Raw genomic sequence first — 22,706 nt, 5'->3', positions numbered from 1 at the left:
TTGTATATTTTTCTCTTATGAAAAGTACAATGACAAGAGTGGTAAGTAGTCTCAAGCACTTATCCCACCACTGCACAACCAATGTAGGAGGCTGGACTGGCTTGTAGTGAGTACCAAGGGGTACTTGCACCTTGCACCAGGCCCAGTTATCCCTTATTAGTGTATAGGGTGTCTAGCAACTTAGGCTGATAGATAATGGTAGCTTAGCAGAGCAGCTTAGGCTGAACTAGGAGATGTGTGAAGCTACTACAGTACCACTTAGTGTCATATGCACAATATCATAAGAAAACACAATACACAGTTATACTAAAAATAAAGGTACTTTATTTTTATGACAATATGCCAAAGTATCTTAGAGTGTACCCTCAGTGAGAGGATAGGAAATATACACAAGATATATATACACAATAGCAAAAATATGCAGTATAGTCTTAGAAAACAGTGCAAACAATGAATAGTTACAATAGGATGCAATGGGGAAACATAGGGATAGGGGCAACACAAACCATATACTCCAAAAGTGGAATGCGAACCACGAATGGACCCCAAACCTATGTGACCTTGTAGAGGGTCGCTGGGACTATTAGAAAATAGTGAGAGTTAGAAAAATAACCCTCCCCAAGACCCTGAAAAGTGAGTGCAAAGTGCACTAAAGTTCCCCTAAGGACAAAACAGTTGTGTTAGAGGAATAATGCAGGAAAGACACAAACCAGCAATGCAACAACTGTGGATTTCCAATCTAGGGTACCTGTGGAACAAGGGGACCAAGTCCAAAAGTCACAAGCAAGTCGGAGATGGGCAGATGCCCAGGAAATGCCAGCTGCGGGTGCAAAGAAGCTTCAACTGGACAGAAGAAGCTGAGGTTTCTGCAGGAACGAAAAGGGCTAGAGACTTCCCCTTTGGTGGACGGATCCCTCTCGCCTTGGAGAGTCGTGCAGAAGTGTTTTCCCGCCGGAAGGACGCCAACAAGCCTTGCTACACGCAATTCGTGCGTTTGGCGTTTTTGGACGCTGCTGGGGCCCAGGAGGGACCAGGAGGTCGCAAATTGGACCTGCAGAGAGAGGGGACGTCGAGCAAGACAAAGAGCCCTCACTGAAGCAGGTAGCACCCGGAGAAGTGCCAGAAACAGGCACTACGAGGATGCGTGAAACGGTGCTTGCCGAAGTTGCACAAAGGAGTCCCACGTCGCCGGAGACCAACTTAGAAAGTCGTGCAATGCAGGTTAGAGTGCCGTGGACCCAGGCTTGGCTGTGCACAAAGGATTTCCGCCGGAAGTGCACAGGGGCCGGAGTAGCTGCAAAGTCGCGGTTCCCAGCAATGCAGCCCAGCGAGGTGAGGCAAGGACTTACCTCCACCAAACTTGGGCTGAAGAGTCACTGGACTGTGGGGGTCACTTGGACAGCGTCGCTGGATTCGAGGGACCTCGCTCGTCGTGCTGAGAGGAGACCCAAGGGACCGGTAATGCAGCTTTTTGGTGCCTGCGGTTGCAGGGGGAAGATTCCGTCGACCCACGGGAGATTTCTTCGGAGCTTCTGGTGCAGAGAGGAGGCAGACTACCCCCACAGCATGCACAAGCAGGAAAACAGTCGAGAAGGCGGCAGGATCAGCGTTACAGAGTTGCAGTAGTCGTCTTTGCTACTATGTTGCAGGTTTGCAGGCTTCCAGCGCGGTCAGCGGTCGATTCCTTATCAGAAGGTGAAGAGGGAGATGCAGAGGAACTCGGATGAGCTCGTGCATTCGTTATCTAAAGTTTCCCCAGAGACAGAGACCCTAAATAGCCAGAAAAGAGGGTTTGGCTACCTAGGAGAGAGGAAAGGCTACTAACACCTGAAGGAGCCTATCAGCAGGAGTCTCTGACGTCACCTGGTGGCACTGGCCACTCAGAGCAGTCCAGTGTGCCAGCAGCACCTCTGTTTCCAAGATGGCAGAGGTCTGGAGCACACTGGAGGAGCTCTGGACACCTCCCAGGGGAGGTGCAGGTCAGGGGAGTGGTCACTCCCCTTTCCTTTGTCCAGTTTCGCGCCAGAGCAGGGGCTAAGGGGTCCCTGAACCGGTGTAGACTGGCTTATGCAGAATTGGGCACATCTGTGCCCAACAAAGCATTTCCAGAGGCTGGGGGAGGCTACTCCTCCCCTGCCTTCACACCATTTTCCAAAGGGAGAGGGTGTCACACCCTCTCTCAGAGGAAGTTCTTTGTTCTGCCATCCTGGGCCAGGCCTGGCTGGACCCCAGGAGGGCAGCTGCCTGTCTGAGGGGTTGGCAGCAGCAGCAGCTGCAGTGAAACCCCAGGAAGGGCAGTCTGGCAGTACCAGGGTCTGTGCTACAGACCACTGGGATCATGGAATTGTACCAACAATGCCAGGATGGCATAGAGGGGGCAATTCCATGATCATAGACATGTTACATGGCCATATTCGGAGTTACCATGGTGAAGCTACATATAGGTAGTGACCTATATGTAGTGCACGCGTGTAATGGTGTCCCCGCACTCACAAAGTTCAGTGAATTGGCTCTGAACAATGTGGGGGCACCTTGGCTAGTGCCAGGGTGCCCTCACACTAAGTAACTTTGCACCTAACCTTTACCAGGTAAAGGTTAGACATATAGGTGACTTATAAGTTACTTAAGTGCAGTGTAAAATGGCTGTGAAATAACGTGGACGTTATTTCACTCAGGCTGCAGTGGCAGGCCTGTGTAAGAATTGTCAGAGCTCCCTATGGGTGGCAAAAGAAATGCTGCAGCCCATAGGGATCTCCTGGAACCCCAATACCCTGGGTACCTCAGTACCATATACTAGGGAATTATAAGGGTGTTCCAGTAAGCCAATGTAAATTGGTAAAAATGGTCACTAGCCTGTCAGTGACAATTTGGAAAGAAATGAGAGAGCATAACCACTGAGGTTCTGATTAGCAGAGCCTCAGTGAGACAGTTAGTCACTACACAGGTAACACATTCAGGCACACTTATGAGCACTGGGGCCCTGGGTTACCAGGGTCCCAGTGACACATACAACTAAAACAACATATATACAGTGAAAAATGGGGGTAACATGCCAGGCAAGATGGTACTTTCCTACACAGATGGGCAGGGCTTTCAGGCACCCCACTCCGGTGAACAGTGTACGGAACTGACCAAGTAGTTCGTCGACCTGGAAAGCACTGATGCTTCTTGCAAAGGACACCAGTCCTAGGTCTTTGGCCAGATGGCTACCAAGCAGATGTGGAATGTGGCTTGTGCCCCCCTATGGTTCGCTTTCACAGGTATTGTTATTCGCCCTCTTAGTGGCAACGGTGTGTGACTCCCATACATGTAAATCTTGGTGCTTGATGGCATTACTGAAGGGCGAGGTTGGAGACAGTGGTATTGTTGGGTGCTCATCACATTGACTAATGCGCCGTGTCGATTAGAACTTTCACTTGGGACCCTGCGATATCAACGACACACGTGGGTTGAGGGCGTCTGCGCTTCTTCAGGTCATTAGTGAATGAGACGAGAAGCACCTCTTCTTCTTCCGGTAAGGAGTCCCCATATGCATTCTTCCACTTTCTCCCTCAATAGTCGAGCTCGAGTTGTCCTGGGTCTTCGAGTGACAGGTGTCTCGCTGTGCTTGTTATTGGGTGTCTTCCACGTGCTCCCCTTCCCCGTGTGCCACTGCAACAGACGGTCACAAAGTGATTCATCTTTCTGCACTGCGAGCATAGCCGCCCTTGCGCAGGGCAATCCCTGGCAGCATGTTCTTCTTGACCACAGTACATGCAGTGCGGCCCTTGTCTCACTGGCGTTGTGGGCTTGCCTTTTGTGTGTTGTGACCGTACTGCACCCGCATGTTCCACCGTGATGGTCGTGCCTTTCTCTGGCATTTTGGTGAGTGCTGCATCCATCTCAGTCACACAGGCTGAGGATAGGTTGTGCGATCTGACTACTATAAAGATGTTGTTGAGGCTGGTGTTAGGTTGCCTTAGGATGAGGCCTCTCAGGGTATCTCTTTTGGTTGGTCATCTGCTGTGCATGTACTGGCTAATTATCTCAGACACGAGTAGAATTGGTCTATTGATTCTCCTTCTCGCTGACAAGCTTGGCGGAGTTTGAAACTTTCAAAATTGGGGTTCAGTTGCGGGTCCAAATGGGCATTGAGGGCCCTTTTAGCGGAGTCGAAGTCATCTGCTGTGCCAGTGGTGGGTAGGTGTCTGAACAATTTGTATATTTCATCTCCGCCGAAGTGCAGCAGCAGAGACGTTTTGACAGCCTCATCAAGTTCTCGCGTGGCGACAAAGCAGTTTTCCAGCCACCCAATCCATATTTTCCACAGGGGGGAGGCTGTTGGGAGGTCCGCTAATTTGCTGAATGGTGGCAACGTTCCCACCATGGTGTGTTGTGGTGGGAGTAGCGCGGGAGCTGCGGGTCGGTCATCTGCCATGTTGACTGCGGCGAGGGGTGCGTGTGCAGGTGGTATGGTACACAATGTACTCAATCAGTTCATTCCGTGGGCGCACGAGGGTGCTATGAGAGGTAGGCGTGTAGTGAAGCACTTACTGTGCGAGGTACGTTGGCAGTGGGCCTAGTTTGCACTGTATTTCAGCTATCAGACTGTGGTGGCAATAGGGTGCTGTTTCTGATGCTTCTCAAGTGCTTCGTGGGGAGCAGTGCTGCTGTTGCTCATTGAGGCCTGGTGCTCTGAGGCCCATATGCGTGGAGGAGGGTGCAGGCCAGGAGTTCTACCCGAAGTGGTGCCAGCAGCAAAACGTCTGGGTGATTCCCCACTAAAGCGCTTGCGAGGAGGTGTGGCCGGGGGCCGTAGAGGTGGCTGGTGATGGCTGGCGGCCCATCACGTCAGCGGAGGAAGACCACCTCGAGGCAGCATGCACACTGGAACTCTGGTTAGGGCAGAAGACCCTGAGCAGTCCTCACCTGTTTATTTATAACCTCCAGCCATGCCTGGTCTGAGGGTGTCTGCTAACGCTTCTGGTGTGCAGCTGGGAAACTAGACCGTGGTCCAGCAGCACATCACAGAGGGGAATGGATCCAGACAAATTCATGACACCTTGATCTAGCACTTTTAGCCCAGAGCTTCGAATAATTAGGTGGGTAGATTCAGAAAGTGATTATCTGTACACTTCATGCAGTGAACACAATTTTCACTTTGACTCCTCACATTAACGCTGTGGAGTCAGTCACTTTTAGGTACATCTCAACAATGCAGGCATTTGGTCGCAACACCAATTCACCTGACAAAACAGAAAGGAAACCTTTTGACTGCATTGTCTAACAAAGCAACAGTTAAGCATGCAGTTTTTAGGTTTTTACATATTTTTACATTGTCAATTTGGCAACCTGAACCTTGGAAAAAAGATTGGCCAGTGAAACAGTACCGTGTTTTCAACAGCAACAGTCAATTAAGGTTACAAATTATTTCCACCAATGAGAATATGTTGAAACATCATGGCAATTGAAACACAAAAAAAGATCGAATGATCTCTAGCTGAATTTTGGTTAGTTTGAAAGAGGCCATTTGACACATAATCCCTGCTAGGGGCACAGGTATTAAGGAACAATAGCTTTTTTATATTTTGAAAAAAAAAACAACATTATATAACAAAGCACTTCTGAGGTTTTTTAAACAATATGCAATTGTGATATAAAAAGCCCAGGGGTCACCTTACTACTGCCAAGTACATCTACTTTTCCCACTCTAGTAAAAGGAAAATTCGTACCTTGTTGATCAAGTCCATTCGAAAAAGAACACAAAAGTACTGCTACGAAGGTCAGCTTATAAAACATCTGAAAAATTAAAAAAATGTTAAAATAACTCAGTTAAAACAAGATAAGTATTTAACAGCGGATTATCTCAAAACGTACCATACTGTAGCCATCACAGACAATTTATGCACTCGATAATCATTACTTATTGTCGACAGTTCAATAGAGAGACATTTGCATATTTCAACAAGTGCAAAATGAAGGAGCTGTGCAAAGTTGCAAAGCGTGTCAGTTTGCAACATTGATTATTTTATTCATATTTTTGATTCACCAGCTATGTCAATTGAGAAGTTAGCGAACGTTTTGGAAAACGAGAATAATAAAAGCTTAAGATCGGGCATGTCAATACAGCTGTAAAATTCCCCACTGCCATGCAGAGCCAGAAACTTCAGTCGCTTATCTCTTAGCGGTGAAGCTTGTTCTCCAATATTCTCCCCCTGAAGTCACTGGATGGCGAATTCTGGACTCGGGAGTGACTCCTGTTGCGGTTCCCCATGGACAAGTGGCAGTGAGGAAATAGATTTCTGCAGTCTAATGTCCTACTGGACAATACATCAGGCTGCGGAGCATCAGCTCCATGATATTTGCAAAACAAGGCGGTTCTTCGAGGCATTCTTCTCACTTCAACGGCTTAATCTAAGTATCAGCAGGCTTCCTGTGCAACGCAGTAGATGTTTGAGTGAGGGCTGTTTTACGAGTGCTGTACACTCAATATTCAGAAAGAGTTACCCGGGTCGTAGTCAAAATTTCCAAAAAAATGCAACAGTAAATATCCTAGCTAGAGTATAAACTTTCAAAATAAGTATAAGCATAACTGAAAAAGCACTAAAGTGTGAATTCAAAACGGTCTCATTGTCTCCTAGAAATGTCAATTAATTATAAAAGACTTCAACACTTTAAAGAGAGTAGGGCACAGAAACTATCCATAACCAGCTCTCATTTATAGTGAAAAGCTGGATCAGCGCTTCTCTACTTTATAGTTAGGTTCCTGCCATACAAATCCCAATATACATACACATGTGTACTTTTCATCAACGAACTCCTGCAGATTGATTGTTTTTAGTGTGGAAGTAATATGTTGTGTAGCCATGAAGAAAGTTCACATAAAGGAAAAAAGAACCAAATACAAGACGCAGCACAGAATTGCGTATGGTGACCAAGAACACACTACTCCAGTTTTCCTCAGAGCTACAAAAGACCTATCTATACAAAAGGAGGAAAATTGAGATCTACTGGTGCAAAGCAAAGTATAAAAAATACAACATAAAAAAAAAACAGATCAGATTTGAGGATTTAGACACTGGCTCCAAGAAGTGAAAAGTTAATGGATTCCGATCTGTCAATAAGGCAAATTGCTGTTACGAGAAAGGCTGAGACAGCCTCCCCTTGCGGGCCAGGCCCTAGAAGTCACCACACAAGGAAATACCTTAACCATGATATACAACCAATACCCCCAACTATAACTTCTGCCCACCATGTACATTGTTATCATCAATGATGTTAGTTCAGTTGTCATCAGTAATGCTATCAATGTTGTCACTGGACAAGTTATGAGTGTTGTAAGATATGAGGTAGCAGCCAGTGCATGGTGAGAACACAAGTTATAGTTACCACAGAAGACAAGTTAAAATTATAGGACTGCCCCCCCTTTCTCAGGCCCGCTTGACAGATCACCCCAAAAACGTTCCATGAAGGAGCTAAACAAAAAAGGCAGTGTTTGAAAATTTTCGTGAAGATTCACCTAACGGCACCAGAGTTATTAACAAACTGAAAAGTGATTTTCCTATGGAAACGCAGACCTTATTATAACTACCCAGTGGTGACTCCCACTGAGTATTATACACATACAATTGTCTTCTATACACATACACATGCATGTATGTATGTATGTATGTATATTTAAATATATATATATATATATACATATATATATTTATTCACTTAAAAAAAACAAAGCTTACAGGGAAGTTATAGGTATGCTCACATTTTAAACATACGAAACCCCGACGGACCTCCCCCCCCTAAAGTATTAATTATTTTAGTATTTTAGCAATGGGAAGAAGTGGTTCCCAGGGCGAGGCGGGCTATGTGGCCCCCACATATAATTTGTACTTCACCCCGGGGTGGTGGGGGTCCCCGGGGCTGCGGAGGGGAGGCAGGTGCCTCGCCTGCGCTCCATATAAAGAATGCCCCTGGTTCTTGGCCCGCCATGGGGGCTTCAAAAAGACAAGGTGCGGGAGCCCACGCTTTAGTTTTATTAAAATTTTCACCAGATCTGCCGTGAATCATGGCAACAATTAAAAGAAATATGCTTTTTAGCCCTCGGGGTTCCCCCTGGGACCCCACCATCAGAGCTAAGGGGTCAGGGTGTCACTACCCTGGCCCCTTTTCTTTTTTACATTTTTTTCTGGGACTCGACTGCAGAGTTTCAAGATGGCTGCCAACACTTCCTGGTCGAAGTGCTGACAGTCAATCAAATCTCAGCACGAGATTATGAGGGGTTGCGAGTCCTTCAAGGCCCTATATATACAAAATATTTTCCCCTTAATTTCTCAAAAACTACTGAACGGATTTACACCAAAACAATAAAAGGTCACTTCCTGGACCAGGACCTACCTTTCTGCCAAATTTGGTGTAATTCCGTCTAGTAGTTTCGGCGCTACCGCTGTTCAAAATCCCTATGGAAAAATGAAAGTGTTTTGGGTCCCACCCCTACCCCCCTTTCTCTTGGCCCTCCCTTGACGGATCACCCCAAAACTTTCCATGCAGCAGCTGACATGACTGGCAATTTTTTGGGGAACGTTTGTGAAGCTTTGTCAAGTGGTGCCAAAGATATAGGCAAGTTAAAAAAAAACTTTTTCTATAGAAATATAGGTCCTCACTATAACTACCTAGTGGTGACATCCACTAGGTAATATATATATAGCATGACTGCAGATTTCAGTCCACATTTTACTGGCTTCTTCCACACACAAGGCCATTAGTAATCTATCACTTTACTAACGTGTATTTACTGGAAAATAACCAGCAAGCATTACACAGCATAAGTCCGCTGTACTATTCGAAACTACAGAGTGGTGACTAATCAGGCATTTCATCTTTTTCGATCAAGCTAGCTCTAGATATGTAGCAGAGGCTTGCGCAGTATGTACCTTCTGATATTTTGCGTGTTTTATTAATGGAAATATTAATACGTAGAAATTCTTGTATTAGCATAACCAATCCTTGTGTTTTGCATTTGCAGCAGTAATGAAAAAGCAGAATCATTTCCTTTCCTTCAATCTAAATTTTTCCATTAGGTCGTCTCACATGTTTAGTAGATAGTTCTATTGTATTATGTGTAAGGCTTTTATCACTGACCTTGGAACAGGTACATTGAGAGCTGGAGAGTTTAACATTAAGACAGACCCCACTGTTCATTCATTTTGGTCTCACTGTTGTGAGCCATGGGAAGAGTTTGGAATGTTTCAAATAATGTACAGAGTTGCTAATTATTGCCTGTGTCACACGGAAATAGGGATGACTTCACACCTAACCGGAGAGAATCAGGCGATGTCGCAAACCTAATGGGCAGTGTAAATCTTATTGGATATTGCTCTTTTATGAAACATGGTCCTATTCAGTTGGTCAATCAAACTGCATTGGACATTTCTAGTTAGACAGAGACTTTTGCAACTTTTAGTCAGTCCCTTTTTGCCTTTCATGCTACTCAGTCTTCGTTCTGTCTCCACTGAATCCTCACCCTGTTAAGTTCCCCATTCGATTCTCATATTGCCAAGTCCTTCTTGCATTGCTAACTTGCCCCTTTAGAATTTAATTGTTAACTTGTCCCATGCATGTTCCTGATGTGCAGCTCGTGTTCTGCACTTTCCCCTGATGATGTTCCTGATGAGCTCTGCTGAATTTGATGTGTTCTGCTGACAAAACCTGAATTATATGCTGATCCTGGGAGAGGTATAAAAATTGCAATGTTATTAGTCCCCTTGCCTTATCTTAATTAGTTAAGCATGCTGACACCTGTTTATTTTGATTTTTGGTTAGTCTAATCTACCCCGAGATAGATGATTTTTCCAAATTACATTTGTCTACTTTTTCTTTGTGCCCGTATGTGTTGGCCTGTTCCCACACATACTTGCACTTGCAGTTACAATAGTAATAGGGATAACCATCTTCATAAAATGTGTTGAATTGACCTGTGAATTTGGATATTGACTAATGTCACCAACTAGTGATTTGACATTTCTTTCTGTTGAACAAATTATATCATTGCTCGTGTTTTTAATTCTTCTGGAATGTTTAATGGTGTTGATATTGAGTAGATTAAGCCTGTTTCACAGATTTGGCCAGCCTATGGTTTTCATTTAATTGTATAACTTAGTTTTATGCAGTATTTATGTGACTTTGGCTTTGTAGTTATAATAATGCTTTGAAACTTTTCATTATTTGGAATTTTCTTTCCTTTGCCGAATTGGTTATGGTGATTAATTTGTTGTTTGTATTTGAAGGATATTGGAATGATTGTAGATGGTTAACCACACTCTTCATTGGGTCCAAAGATCTCATCGATCTCAGTGGAAGAGTTTTCAAATCCTGACCTGGAGGAGAAAACATTCTAATACGTCACACCTAGGGCCAGATGTAGGAAGCGATTAGCATGGCGCAAACAGTGAATTTCGCTGTTTGCGCCATGCAAAACGCGCATCGCGATGCTCATTCCCATTTTGCGAGTCGGTAACCTGGTTACCAACTTGCAAAATGGGAATGCGACTCGCAAATAGGAAGGGGTGTTCCCCTTCCTATTTGCGATTCGCATCGCGATGTAGAATTGCTTTGTGACCGCGAACGCGGTCGCAAAGCAATTCGCAGTTAGCACCCATTTCAAATGAGTGCTAACCCATTCACAAAAGGGAAGGGGTCTAATGGGACCCCTTCCCCTTTGTGAATGGACCTAAAAACATTTTTTCAGAGCAGGCAGTGGTCCTATGGACCACTGCCTGCTCTGAAAAAATGAAACAAAAACGTTTCATTTTTTCGAGTGTATTGCAATTCGTTTTCCTTTAAGGAAAACGGGCTGCAATACAAAAATAAAAACTGCTTTATTAGAAAGCAGTCACAGACACGGTGGTCTGCTGTCTCCAGCAGCCAACCATCCCTGTGAGTGCTGCGAATCGCAAGGGAGTCGCAAATTGCGACCCACCTCATTAATATTAATGAGGTGGGTCTTTGCGACCCCCTTGCGATCCGCAGATGGTGTCAGGGACACCATCCTGCATCTGGGTTTGCGAGTCGCTCAGACTCACAATTTGCGAGTCGCAAACCCAAACATACTTACATCTGGCCCTTAGTGTGGGACACAGTGGCTGGGGTATTTACCTAAGAAAGAGAAATTCAATGTGTAATATTGCCTTAGGTTTGGTAATATGGAGCCAAAGAGGAATTTACCTATTTAGACTCTGTTTTCACCAAGGGTCATGAGTTTGAGATTTAGCTGTTCTAGAGTGCCTAAGTGAAGTTAGTTATTGGTGATGTATGTGGTCTTCTTGTACATGTTCCAAGATTTAAAAGTTAGCTTATGATCCAGCTGGTAGTCAGAATAAAATCATCACATTCTCGCTATTGGGAGGAGGGTGAATTTTAACATATAGGGTATGAAGATGTCTGCAAGACACAGGATGGCACAACATTCCAGAGGCCTCTGAGAAACAATAGTAGCCCAGTACAGCCTCAGATCCACGTGGCAGTAGAAAAAATAAAGATAAAAAGGCTGCACTACTCTAGTGATCAAGGACATGATTGAATTAAGAACCCAGAGAAAGTTTTGTGCTGCTCTGCCCAAGAAATTGTCAACTGCTGTCTCCAGACACAAAGGCGTACGGTGAAAAAAGGGGTAACAAAAGTGAAAAGAGGTAACTGAAAATTTGGCAACTCCAAAGGAATTTGTGGAATTGCTTCATCTTAGACAGCAACTAGCATGTAAGAAGGCAGTAACAAAAATGGAAAGAATATATAACAAAAAGGGACAAGTAAAAGTCCAGCAGGTGAATACTTCAAAAAGAAACACAAAATAAACTACTATACTGCCTCTCATTGGACCAGGACTCAAAACAAATGCTAAAAAGCAACAGTTTAAAATCAGTATATCACAATTTCATATGCGACAGCTAACACTGATAACATTCTGTGCAAAACTAATCACTTAATTGAGAGACAAATGGGCTTCTCATAGGGAAAGAACATTCACTAAGAAAACACTTGCAGAATGAGGCACAGATTCGTTTCCTGCACAGGAAGGAGGCCACAACAGCAACTGACAGACATGATCACTGCGATGACAGCATGCCTTTAACCTGCAGCCCCACGCACCTTAGGAGGCCATTTCCTACAGAAAGGAAAGTCTAAATCATAGTCTAATTGAATATGAGAACATCTTCCTTGACAAGCCTCCTCTCCCCAAAGCTCAACTGTTAAAGCAGCTCTACATTGTGCTGTGGCGCATCTATTGAACCAAGAAACACAATCACATTACACCATTTCTTGCCTCCTCAAAAGGCTAGTTTTTGAAGCTTGCAATATGTACAAAACTACATAAATCACCAATAACGAACATCTTCACTAAGGTACTCTGGAACAGCTAATTCATAAACTTACTATCTCTTGTGGAAACAGTCAACTTCTCCTTTGACTAGGTCTTACAAAACAGATAAATATAGCACTTTGATTTACTCTTTCTCAAGTAATGCCCCTAAGATCTGGAACTCACCCAACCAATACTTGTGTGGCTTCTCGAAAACCTAACCAATCCAGAAGCAGCCTTTTTTATCAAATAAAAGAGGCAAGAAGTTACACTTGGGGGGGCAAAAGGGGAAAAGACTTGGCATAAGGAGGGCTCAACACCCTGGACACCACTACTTTTTCATACCCACAAGGCCAGCTGAGGCTGGGCCCCACCTACCACAGCTACCTACATCACCAGAATGAGTGAATTTCAAAGAATGTTTCTACATTGCATTTTGGGAAGTTTCCAGTAACTGGTAATAAGCCCAGCCATATAGGTGGAGTACTGTTTTTTTAATGATATCTTTGTATTGCAGATAGAGCAAACAAAAGAACAGTGACAACAAATTTAATACACTGCAGCATCAAGACATAGCCATACAAATGGGATATTTTATCAGCCTGTAGAAACTCCGCCCCTCCACCCACTACCAACAGTTCACAAAGCTGCATTTGGTTCTGGATGTTCCAAACACAAAGCATCAACACCGGTGTTCTCAACAGGGGCACATAGTCCACCCTGATGATCATTCCATTTCCCCCACACTTTGGCCCATTTTTTTGGACAGTCCCTGCTCATGTAAGCCACCCTCTATGTAATCATGCACCAATCCATATCCTGCCGAATGGAGGTTCACTATTGTGTATTAGCATTTGCACTGTTTTCTATCTCTTTTTATGCCTATTACTGATTACTAGTATACCTATCTAGTATGTTACTTACCTCCAATTGGAGGGTTGCTTCTCTAGTACTTGCTGGTAGTTATGTCACTAAAATAAAGTACCTTTATTTTTGTAACACTGAGTGTTTTCATTCATGTGTGTAAGTGCTGTGTGACTACAGTGGTAATGCATGAGCTTTGCACGTCTCCTAGATGAGCCTTGGCTGCTTATCCACAACTACCTCTAGAGAGCCTGGCTTCTAGACACTGCTTACACTACACTAATAGGGGATATCTGGACCTGGTATAAGGTGTAACTGTCTTAGGTACCCACCACACACCAGGCCAGCTTCCCTCAGTCCCCCAGCCCATTGACATTCCAGGAGAGCACCTTAAAGGTTGATGCCGCTAATGTAGTGTCCATGGGTGTACAGAGGTACAGGGCAGTGGATGGACTCAGGTCATGGTGGGAAAAGCTTGGGCTGGTAAGGGAGGTGTGGCTGTGTCAGTGATAAAGTGCTACACATAAAACATGCGTCAAGGACATCAGCAACAAAGTAAATAAGACCCTCAACATATACCTCCCTCCCCGCATAGCAGACCTGAAATACCACCCCCCTCAACTTTCCAGAGCACCTGTCGGCCCAACACAACATGTCTAACTATAGGTGGCTGGGGCCAATGCCAAGGTACCCTTCACCCACCCCCTTTAAATGAAAAGGGAAAGGTGTTACCAATGCTATGTAGGTCTAGATGCATGTAGAATCCTTTGGTCGTCTACTGCCACAGCCATATCGTACTGGAAGAGCCATCACAATATTAATGCCAGTAAAACATTCCTGTCTGCAGACATACTTAGTCTATGGGCAGTCAGTTAACAGCTGCTCCATGGGTGTTCGCTGTAGATGATGCAACGTGTGGGCTCTCATGATACCTGCTATTGCGGGGAGTCACTGCGCTGTAGTAAGATGTCGGCTTCGTACTGTGGTTCTGGTGGGTTGGTTTTACGCCCCTGCCCCAAGTGCTGAGGGCTAGGCCCACCCACGGTCCTCCAACCATCAAGCCAGTTGCATGCAGTCTCAGGGGTTGTGAAGTACTATGTTTTGTCTTCAGCTGCTATTCTTAACTTGGTAATAAAGACAATTGATTATTTTATCTTGCAGTCTTCTCAGGGCTCTTTTAATGTTGAGAAAGCTGTGGCGAATTCTTTGGAATTTAAGCGTAAAATTCGGAAAGAAGGTGATGGTGGCGTTTTCATAGGTAAGCTGTGAGATGCTGTGGGCCATCTGCAGTATGACACTGCGATCTTTGTAGTTGAATATTCAGGCTATTATTAGGCAAGGTAGTACTTCCAACCTCGGAGGGTTGCCAGGGACTCAATGGGCACGTTTTACTGATAAGTAATTGGACAGGCCACATGGTTGCAACATTTTCAGTATAAGATCCTCAAAAAACAGATCTACCGCAGGCCCCTCCAAGCACTCAGGTACACCGATTATATGCGAATTATTGCACCTTGAGCAGCCTTCACAGGTTTCTAGCCTTGCCTCCAGGGCTTTGGTGGTGGCATGCAGCTCATTGACCTTGGCTTTCAGAGCCATTGTGGCTACTTAAAGGGCAGCCGTGGAGTCTTCCACCTCTTTCACACATATGCCCATGTGTCTGTATTGCAGTGGTGTGCTTTTTAGGGCCCGCCCCAACCATGTACAAGTGTAGACACACCCCTTTTCACTTCACTACATATCTTCATCAGGGAAGCGGAGATAAGAGTTCTGGAAAGAGTCATGCAGTGAACACGTCGCGTTGGTGGTTACGTTGTAATACGATTAGTTAATAGGCTTTCAGGTTGTTGACATCGTGCATGTTACACTGTATCAATACCACAAACAAAACACGAGATAAACAATGTTGTCTATCATAGCCTAAGTTATCTTCTGTGAATACAATGTTACAGATGAGAGAACTTCAACTCCCATTATTCTTGAGGAGCAGCCATCATGGGTGTGGCCGAGCTCTTATAAAAGCAGCTCCACCCTGGAGAAGCTGCTCACTACTCTGGCGCCCTGATTCCGGGCAGCTGTTTTCTGTTCCCTGCTTCATTCTGGGGAGAGATTCTTTTTTTGGGACTTCTTAATCTCTATTGAGACCCCATTCGGCGAGTGGTGTTGCAGGGCGATTTCGAGTTGCTTTCTGGTGGTTTCCAGGCCGTCTCCTGCTCGTGATTTCTTGTGGGGAGTCTGGAGCGTTTTCTCCTGCAGTATGCATTCAGTTTTAAGGAAAGAGTTTGAGCTTGATGCGAAGCGCATATAGCTGCGTTGTGTGTTTGGCTGAGAATTTATTGTGTTTTTAGTATGTATTGTGTTATGGGGACTCACAAATAACTCATACCTATTGAATTCGTCTCAGTTAGAATTATTCAGTTACAGTCCAGTACAACTGCGTTTTCTTCCCAATTTTTTTTTAAGGGTGATAATTAAAACTGAAATGAGCATTATTTGCTCAGGAAATTCTCGAGGTGAATTGCAAACTTCAGAGAACAGGGTAATCCATTATTTTTTTTATTTTTTTTAGCATTTTGGAAATTTAACTCTTTATTTGCAAATTCCTAGAAAGAAACTAGTGGAGTTTAATGTTATTTAGTAGTGTTTCTTTATGTTGGTGAATTTAACCATTTCCTTTTCAGGTCTCTCTCCCCGCAGTCCCCTTCCCTCTCCCCTCATCTGGCCACTCTAATCCTCAATACTATAAAAGTATACTGAGTTAGAGCTGCCTGGAGGTGGGCTTCTAGAAATCATCGTGCAGATCCCAAGGACAAAGGTCGCTTTGACACCACAGTGCGCAAGTCCGCCCACACTATCTGACTTCTGCCATGACTGAGTTGTTTCTGGCCTCAAGGGAGGTGCGTACACTAGAAATGGCTGCCATTATGTTTTGGAGCGTAAGTGGCCCGCCTTCTGAGGGCACCAGAACCGTTGTGGCCTGTGAGTCAGGGGACCTTCCCACAAAGGATGCCTCTTTGGGGGAGTGCATACTTTGAGATTAATCTACTGAGTGCCCCTCGCTCCTTTGCCTCTGGTCATCATTCATTGGCTGTCCTGTAGTTTCTCTCCTCTGGCTGTAGTGGTCAATTGTTTGGGCGAGGGGGACAAAGGAGCCACCACAGTACTCACTGACGCCTGCCTGGGGGCATCCAGCGGCCTGTCTGGTTTCCCACCGCTTGTCTCTCCATCCCCTCTTGTCTCTGGTGCAACTGCTTCAAGTGCATAGTCGATGAGCATTGCTATGTTACCCAGGGTCTCCCCCAAGGTGCTGTGCCAAGGTCACACTGTGCAAGGAAGTGCCCTGGAGAAGGAAACAAGCACCTCCAGCTCCCTCCAACCACAGCAGATAGTTACCTGAGCAGCACCACCTGCAATGTTTCCAGAGTTCCTGCCTGAGAGTATGGTTACAATGCCGAGTGGTTCTCCACACTCACCTCACTTAGGCAAGACCCACCAGGGTCATAGGAACAGTCAATGTCGGCACATACATGTGAACTTCAGTCCGGGGTCCAGCATGGTACCCCGTGTCTGACATGTGTGGAGGGCCTCTCCTGCTCACATGTGCCAGGAATCTTGGCACTATTGGCCACCATGTCCAACAGCTCCTGCAGCTGTGGACCCTCACGTCTTCCGATCCTCAGCCTACGGCCACGTGTTTCAAAGACAGTTGTCACTTTCTATACAGAGCTTCACTCGGCCATGGGGCCATTTTTCCCCCCTCAGCTTCAGGCTGGCACGAAGTAAATAACAGGGGCTGCTCAACGGGGTCGTCACTGCACCTTTGCTCACGGTGTCAAGGTTGTCACCGTTCCTAGGAGCATAACGCTTGGGCACAGGGTGAGCCATACCGCTTCGCTACTTTGCTGTTGATGTCCCCTAGGGTGCCTCCACTCCTTACTCGCTTCGAGGGGGGGGGGGTTCACCGACTTCGCAATATCAGGACGTCTCCTTCGAGAGCTGCAGAATCTCGTATTCCAGCCTTACTTTCTCACCAGCTACATTGACCACAGTCTTCTATGCATTAGAGAGGAAGGAAACAGTATGTTGGCTTGTGTCCTGCTTTCTCAACACAACGGAGGATGGTCCCATCTTGGAGGCACCAAAGGGCAAGAACTGTTTAGCCTACGCCTACAGACTGCCCTGCCGTAATGCAATATAAACTATTGAAAATAATTCAATCACGCTTTTGAAAGTAAGCGCTGAACAGCACTGTTTGCATCAGAGAAAAGGCATAGGTTGGCTGCAGGCAAATAGGTTTATAAAAAGTGTCTGTATCCCAAAAATATTATGGTTGACTCTAGGATTTAACAAAAAATAAAAAAGTTATTGATGCACTTATTTGACCCCATCAAGCAGCCATTACAAACTACAATCACTCTATCCACTACCATTTATTTAAAGATGTATCACCTTTTTGTAGTTTTGACCACACTGCAAGTCCACATGCAAAACAGATTCTAATTAGATTGCCACAACTTTAACAATCTATAACTCTGTTCAGGGCACCTGACAAATAATTTTTTAAGAAATAGAAAAAGCTTAAAAAAACTGCAACCTGCTTTTGTGTGTTCTCAGTGTAATTGAACTATACCAGTGTGAATGTGGTGAACAACTTGGCAGCTATATTAAGACAATGAAACAATCTGATGGATGAATATAATACAGCCATTTTAAAGATCGTGGAAGGCTCTTTTGGGCTACCATGTACAGTATATGACAGCAGTAATTCTCCTAGTTCAGCAACCAGTAGCAGCTTAGAAAAGATTTTGTTGAGCCTCCACTGGCACAGCCAGGGCCAGACTGGGAAACCTAAAACTGCCCTGGCAATTTTATCAGACCAATCCCCGAGTTGGGGATGGGGGTGGGAGGAGGGGTGGTGGGGACAAATCACTTTTGCGTTTGTTCTTTTGCTACTGGGGTCTGATAATGCAGCATAGCTGCAAAATTTACCCCAACCACTGAAAAAATGTCTCCCCCCACCTTTCCAGGCCACCAGGAAAACACCTGATACCCGCTACAGCCAATCCGGCCCCGGCCACAGCTAGTCACTTTCCATTCACTGGCTAATTCTGCCAAGAAACTTTCAACTATCCACCATGCCTTAATCCTGCCAAAACCATTACAATATTAACTTCTCCTAAATACTTGAATGATACAATGCACACAGTTTTTAAATTTAACAGATAATGTGCAAATAGTAGCAGCAATTCCAGCCTTAAGAATTTATGAAAGTACATAAAATAAACACTGGCACAGCCCATTGGCTTTGTCTTTTTAATCTATTGGCTTTGCCGATGCTGTTCAACTAATTGGAGAAAAAAATGGATTGTTAACAGTTAATGCATTATAATGCAATATGCTACACCACATTGAATGTGTGTCTCCGCAATCACTGCAGGATCAAATGTCATGATGAGGTGGCCTTTTTCACCCTTAAATTTACCATTCTTAGATGGAAGACGCCAGCCTTGCATCTCTAATTCAGTCAAGGTCTGCAGTTCTCCAAGTCTTCACATAAGTCCTGAATGTGACATCTGTGCCATTTCTTATCACACTGTCCACTATCCTGTATAGGTTTAACAAATCAAAACCACTTCTTCAAAAGTTGATTTGGCTAAACACAAACAGGCATCATGAAAGGTAAATACTCCAAGTGACAATATCCACCTTTCTGCCATGTGATTGAGAAAGCCCAGCTACTTCCTTCCCAGATTCTGTGGTTGCCTTTGATGCAAAAAAAGTATTTTGAAAAATTCTGATGACCATACCTGAGTGCCACTTTCAATACATTCAGCTTTGGTGAGATATTTGTTAATCTAATTATGACCCTCAACATTGAAGCACCTGTCAACGTGTGAGTCAACAGAACTTTTCTAGCCTAATTTAAATTATTCCATGGCACAAGACAAGGCTGTCCCCTATTACCTTCATGGTTTTAGCAATCAGCCCCCTATTGCAACTACTCAAAAAAGAAGACACTTCAGTGAGAATCAATATAAGGCGAGCCACATTAGTAACAGATGACATTCTTGTCTTCTCTGCAAAGGCTGATAAGGCAATTCTGGCACTACTGCACTATGTCCATAAATATGCAGACATAGCAGGAAATACATTATATAGAGACAAACAGCGGGATTATCTCTGAATGTACTCTGCACACCTGATGTACTAGTTCACAACGGGCTTAGCTAGCTGCCCAAATCCATATGGTGCCCAGGAATATAAAGAGTCTATACAATAAAGGAAACGGAGCGATGGAGTATATATATATATATATATATATATATATATATATATATATATATATAATATACCCATTTGTTTCAAAATGTGTACTTTGGTCAGTTCAGCTGCTGCCTTGAAAAAAGTATTGGGGTGATCCATCAAGCAGGGGCCGAGAAAAAGGGAGTGGGGGTCCCAAAACACTTGTACCCATTATACAGCAATGGGATTTTTCACATTTATGAACACGACTACTGCCCAAGTGCTGGGCGGAATTACACTACATTTAGCAGAAAGCTAGGTCTTGGTCCAGAAAGCATGCTTTTTGTGATTTGGTGTAAGTCCGTTGAGTAGTTTTGGAGATTTTAGAGTTAAAAAAAATATAGCTAACTGTGCACGTGGATACTCTGCGGATCCAACTGGCCATGTGCTGGTATCTGACTGGATGCCAACACTTCAACAAGAAGTGCGGGCAGCCATCTTTTTTGAAGCAGAGACCCAGGGAAAAAAAGGTTTAATAAAATACAAAAAATACAAAAGGGGGCAGGGTACAGTCACCCTGACCCTTTAGCTCTGGTGCTGGGCTTCCAGAGGGACTCCGCCAGAGCTTAAAAGCATTTTCTTTTTAAAACATTGGAGAAATCCTCAGATGGATCCGCAGATTTTTCAGATGTTTTAAAAAATAAAAAACAGGCAGTTTCCCGCCTTTTTCATGAAGCCCCTTGGTGGGCCAGGTCCCAGGGTCACTGGGGACTTTAAAAAAGGAGGGGGATGCACGGGGTCCTCTCCTAGGGTTTCTATAAGCCAAGGGGTCTCCACCTCCACGGGGCAAATTTTGAAAAAGATAGGGGATCCATTGTGAATTGCCAGGCCCCGAGGACCACCACCTCCACGGGGATATTTACATTGGAGAGAGGCTGTGCGCCCCCCACCCTTGAGGAGCCACTGATGGCTTTGGGGACCACCCCAACCCAGTGCCTGCTCCTGCTATGTGCTGGGGTGCCCACCCTCTGGACATAGCTGTTTGCTTTGGAGATGGGGTCCTTGGGGCAGAGATTGGCCTGGGGAAAGGAGTTGCGTAGCTACCACCCCCCCAAAAAAAAAAAATTTCGAAGGATGGGCCTTGGGAGATGTGGGCCCCAGGGCTGAAATCGGCTGGGGGGGCATGCGGACCAGCGCCCAAAAGCGCTGTGCATGGCTATAGTGTAGGAGGCTGGACTGGCTTGTAGTGGGTACCAAGGGGTACTTACACTTTGCACCAGGCCCAGGTATCCCTTTTTAGTGTAGAGGGGTGTCTGGCAGCTTAGGCTGATAGAAAACGTAGCTTAGCAGAGCAGCTTAGGCTGAACTAGGAGACTAGTGTCATATGCACAATATCATAAGAAAACACAATACACAGATATACTAAAAATAAAGGTACTTTATTTTTATGACAATATGCCAAAGTATCTCAGTGAGTACCCTCAGTATGAGGATAGCAAATATACACAAGATATATGTATACAATACCAAAATATGCAGTAATAGCAATAGAAAACAGTGCAAACAATGTATAGTCACAATAGAATGCAATGGGGGCACATAGGGATAGGGGCAACACAAACCATATACTCTAGAAGTGGAATGCGAACCACGAATGGACCCCAAACCTATGTGACCTTGTAGAGGGTCGCTGGGACTGTAAGAAAACAGTGAGGGTTAGAAAAATAGCCCACCCCAAGACCCTGAAAAGTGGGTGCAAAAGTGCACCTAAGTTCCCCAAAGAGCACAGAAGTAGTGATAGGGGAATTCTGCCAGGAAGACAAACACCAGCAATGCGACAATGATGGATTTCCAGACGAGAGTACCTGTGGAACAAGAGGACCAAGTCCAAGAGTCACGATGAAGTCGGGAGTGGGCAGATGCCCAGGAAATGCCAGCTGTGGGTGCAAAGAGTCTGCCACCGGATGGTAGAAGCTGTGGATTCTGCAAGAACGACAAGGACGAGAAACTTCCCCTTTGGAAGATGGATGTCCCACGTCGTGAAGAGTCGTGCAGAGGTGTTTCCGTGCAGAAAGACCACAAACAAGCCTTGCTAGCTGCAAGGATCACGGTTAGGGTTTTTGAATGCTGCTGTGGCCCAGGAGAGACCAGGATGTCACCAATTGCGTGAGGAGACAGAGGGGGCATCCAGCAAGACAAAGAACCCACTCAGAAGCAAGCAGCACCCGCAGAAGTGCCGGAACAGGCACTACGAAGTGGAGTGAACTGGAGCTCACCCGAAGTCACAAAGGAAGGTCCCACGACACCGGAGGACAACTTAGGAGGTCGTGCACTGCAGGTTAGAGTGCCGGGGACCCAGGCTTGGCTGTGCACAAAGGAAATCCTGGAAGAGTGCACAGGAGCCGGAGTAGCTGCAAAACACGCGGTTTGCAGCAATGCAGTCTAGCATGGGGAGGCAAGGACTTTCCTCCACCAAACTTGGACTGAAGAGTCACTGGACTGTGGGTGTCACTTGGACAGAGTTGCTGAGTTCAAGGGACCTCGCTCGTCGTGCTGAGAGGAGACCCAGAGGACCAGTGATGCAGTCTTTTGGTGCCTGCAGTTGCAGGGGGAAGATTCCGTCGACCCATGGGAGATTTCTTCGGAGCTTCTAGTGCAGAGAGGAGGCAGACTACCCTCACAGCATGCACCACCAGGAAAACAGTCGAGAAGGCGGCAGGATCAGCGTTACAAGGTCGCAGTAGTCGTCTTTGCTACTTTGTTGCAGTTTTGCAGGCTTCCAGCGCGGTCAGCAGTCGATTCCTTGGCAGAAGGTGAAGAGAGAGATGCAGAGGAACTCTGATGAGCTCTTGCATTCGTTATCTAAAGAATTCCCCAAAGCAGAGACCCTAAATAGCCAGAAAAGGAGGTTTGGCTACTTAGGAGAGAGGATAGGCTAGCAACACCTAGAGGAGCCTATCAGAAGGAGTCTCTGACGTCACCTGCTGGCACTGGCCACTCAGAGCAGTCCAGTGTGCCAGCAGCACCTCTGTTTCCAAGATGGCAGAGGTCTGGAGCACACTGGAGGAGCTCTGGGCACCTCCCAGGGGAGGTGCAGGTCAGGGGAGTGGTCACTCCCCTTTCCTTTGTCCAGTTTCGCGCCAGAGCAGGGCTGGGGGATCCCTGAACCGGTGTAGACTGGCTTATGCAGAGATGGGCACCATCTGTGCCCATCAAAGCATTTCCAGAGGCTGGGGGAGGCTACTCCTCCCCCAGCCCTGACACCTTT

The 22,706-nt window shown here is 45.5% G+C and overlaps 1 pseudogene; it reads right to left on the bottom strand.

Moving 5' to 3' along the window:
- LOC138261821 (integrin beta-1-like) overlaps positions 1-22,706 on the bottom strand; it is a 319,596-nt pseudogene that overhangs the window by 236,942 nt on the left and 59,948 nt on the right.

Source organism: Pleurodeles waltl, chromosome 10, assembly GCF_031143425.1.
Source record: "Pleurodeles waltl isolate 20211129_DDA chromosome 10, aPleWal1.hap1.20221129, whole genome shotgun sequence".
Taxonomy (NCBI): domain Eukaryota; kingdom Metazoa; phylum Chordata; class Amphibia; order Caudata; family Salamandridae; genus Pleurodeles; species Pleurodeles waltl.
Note: the sequence above shows the minus strand (reverse complement) of the source record. Positions and strands in the feature narration are given on the sequence as shown.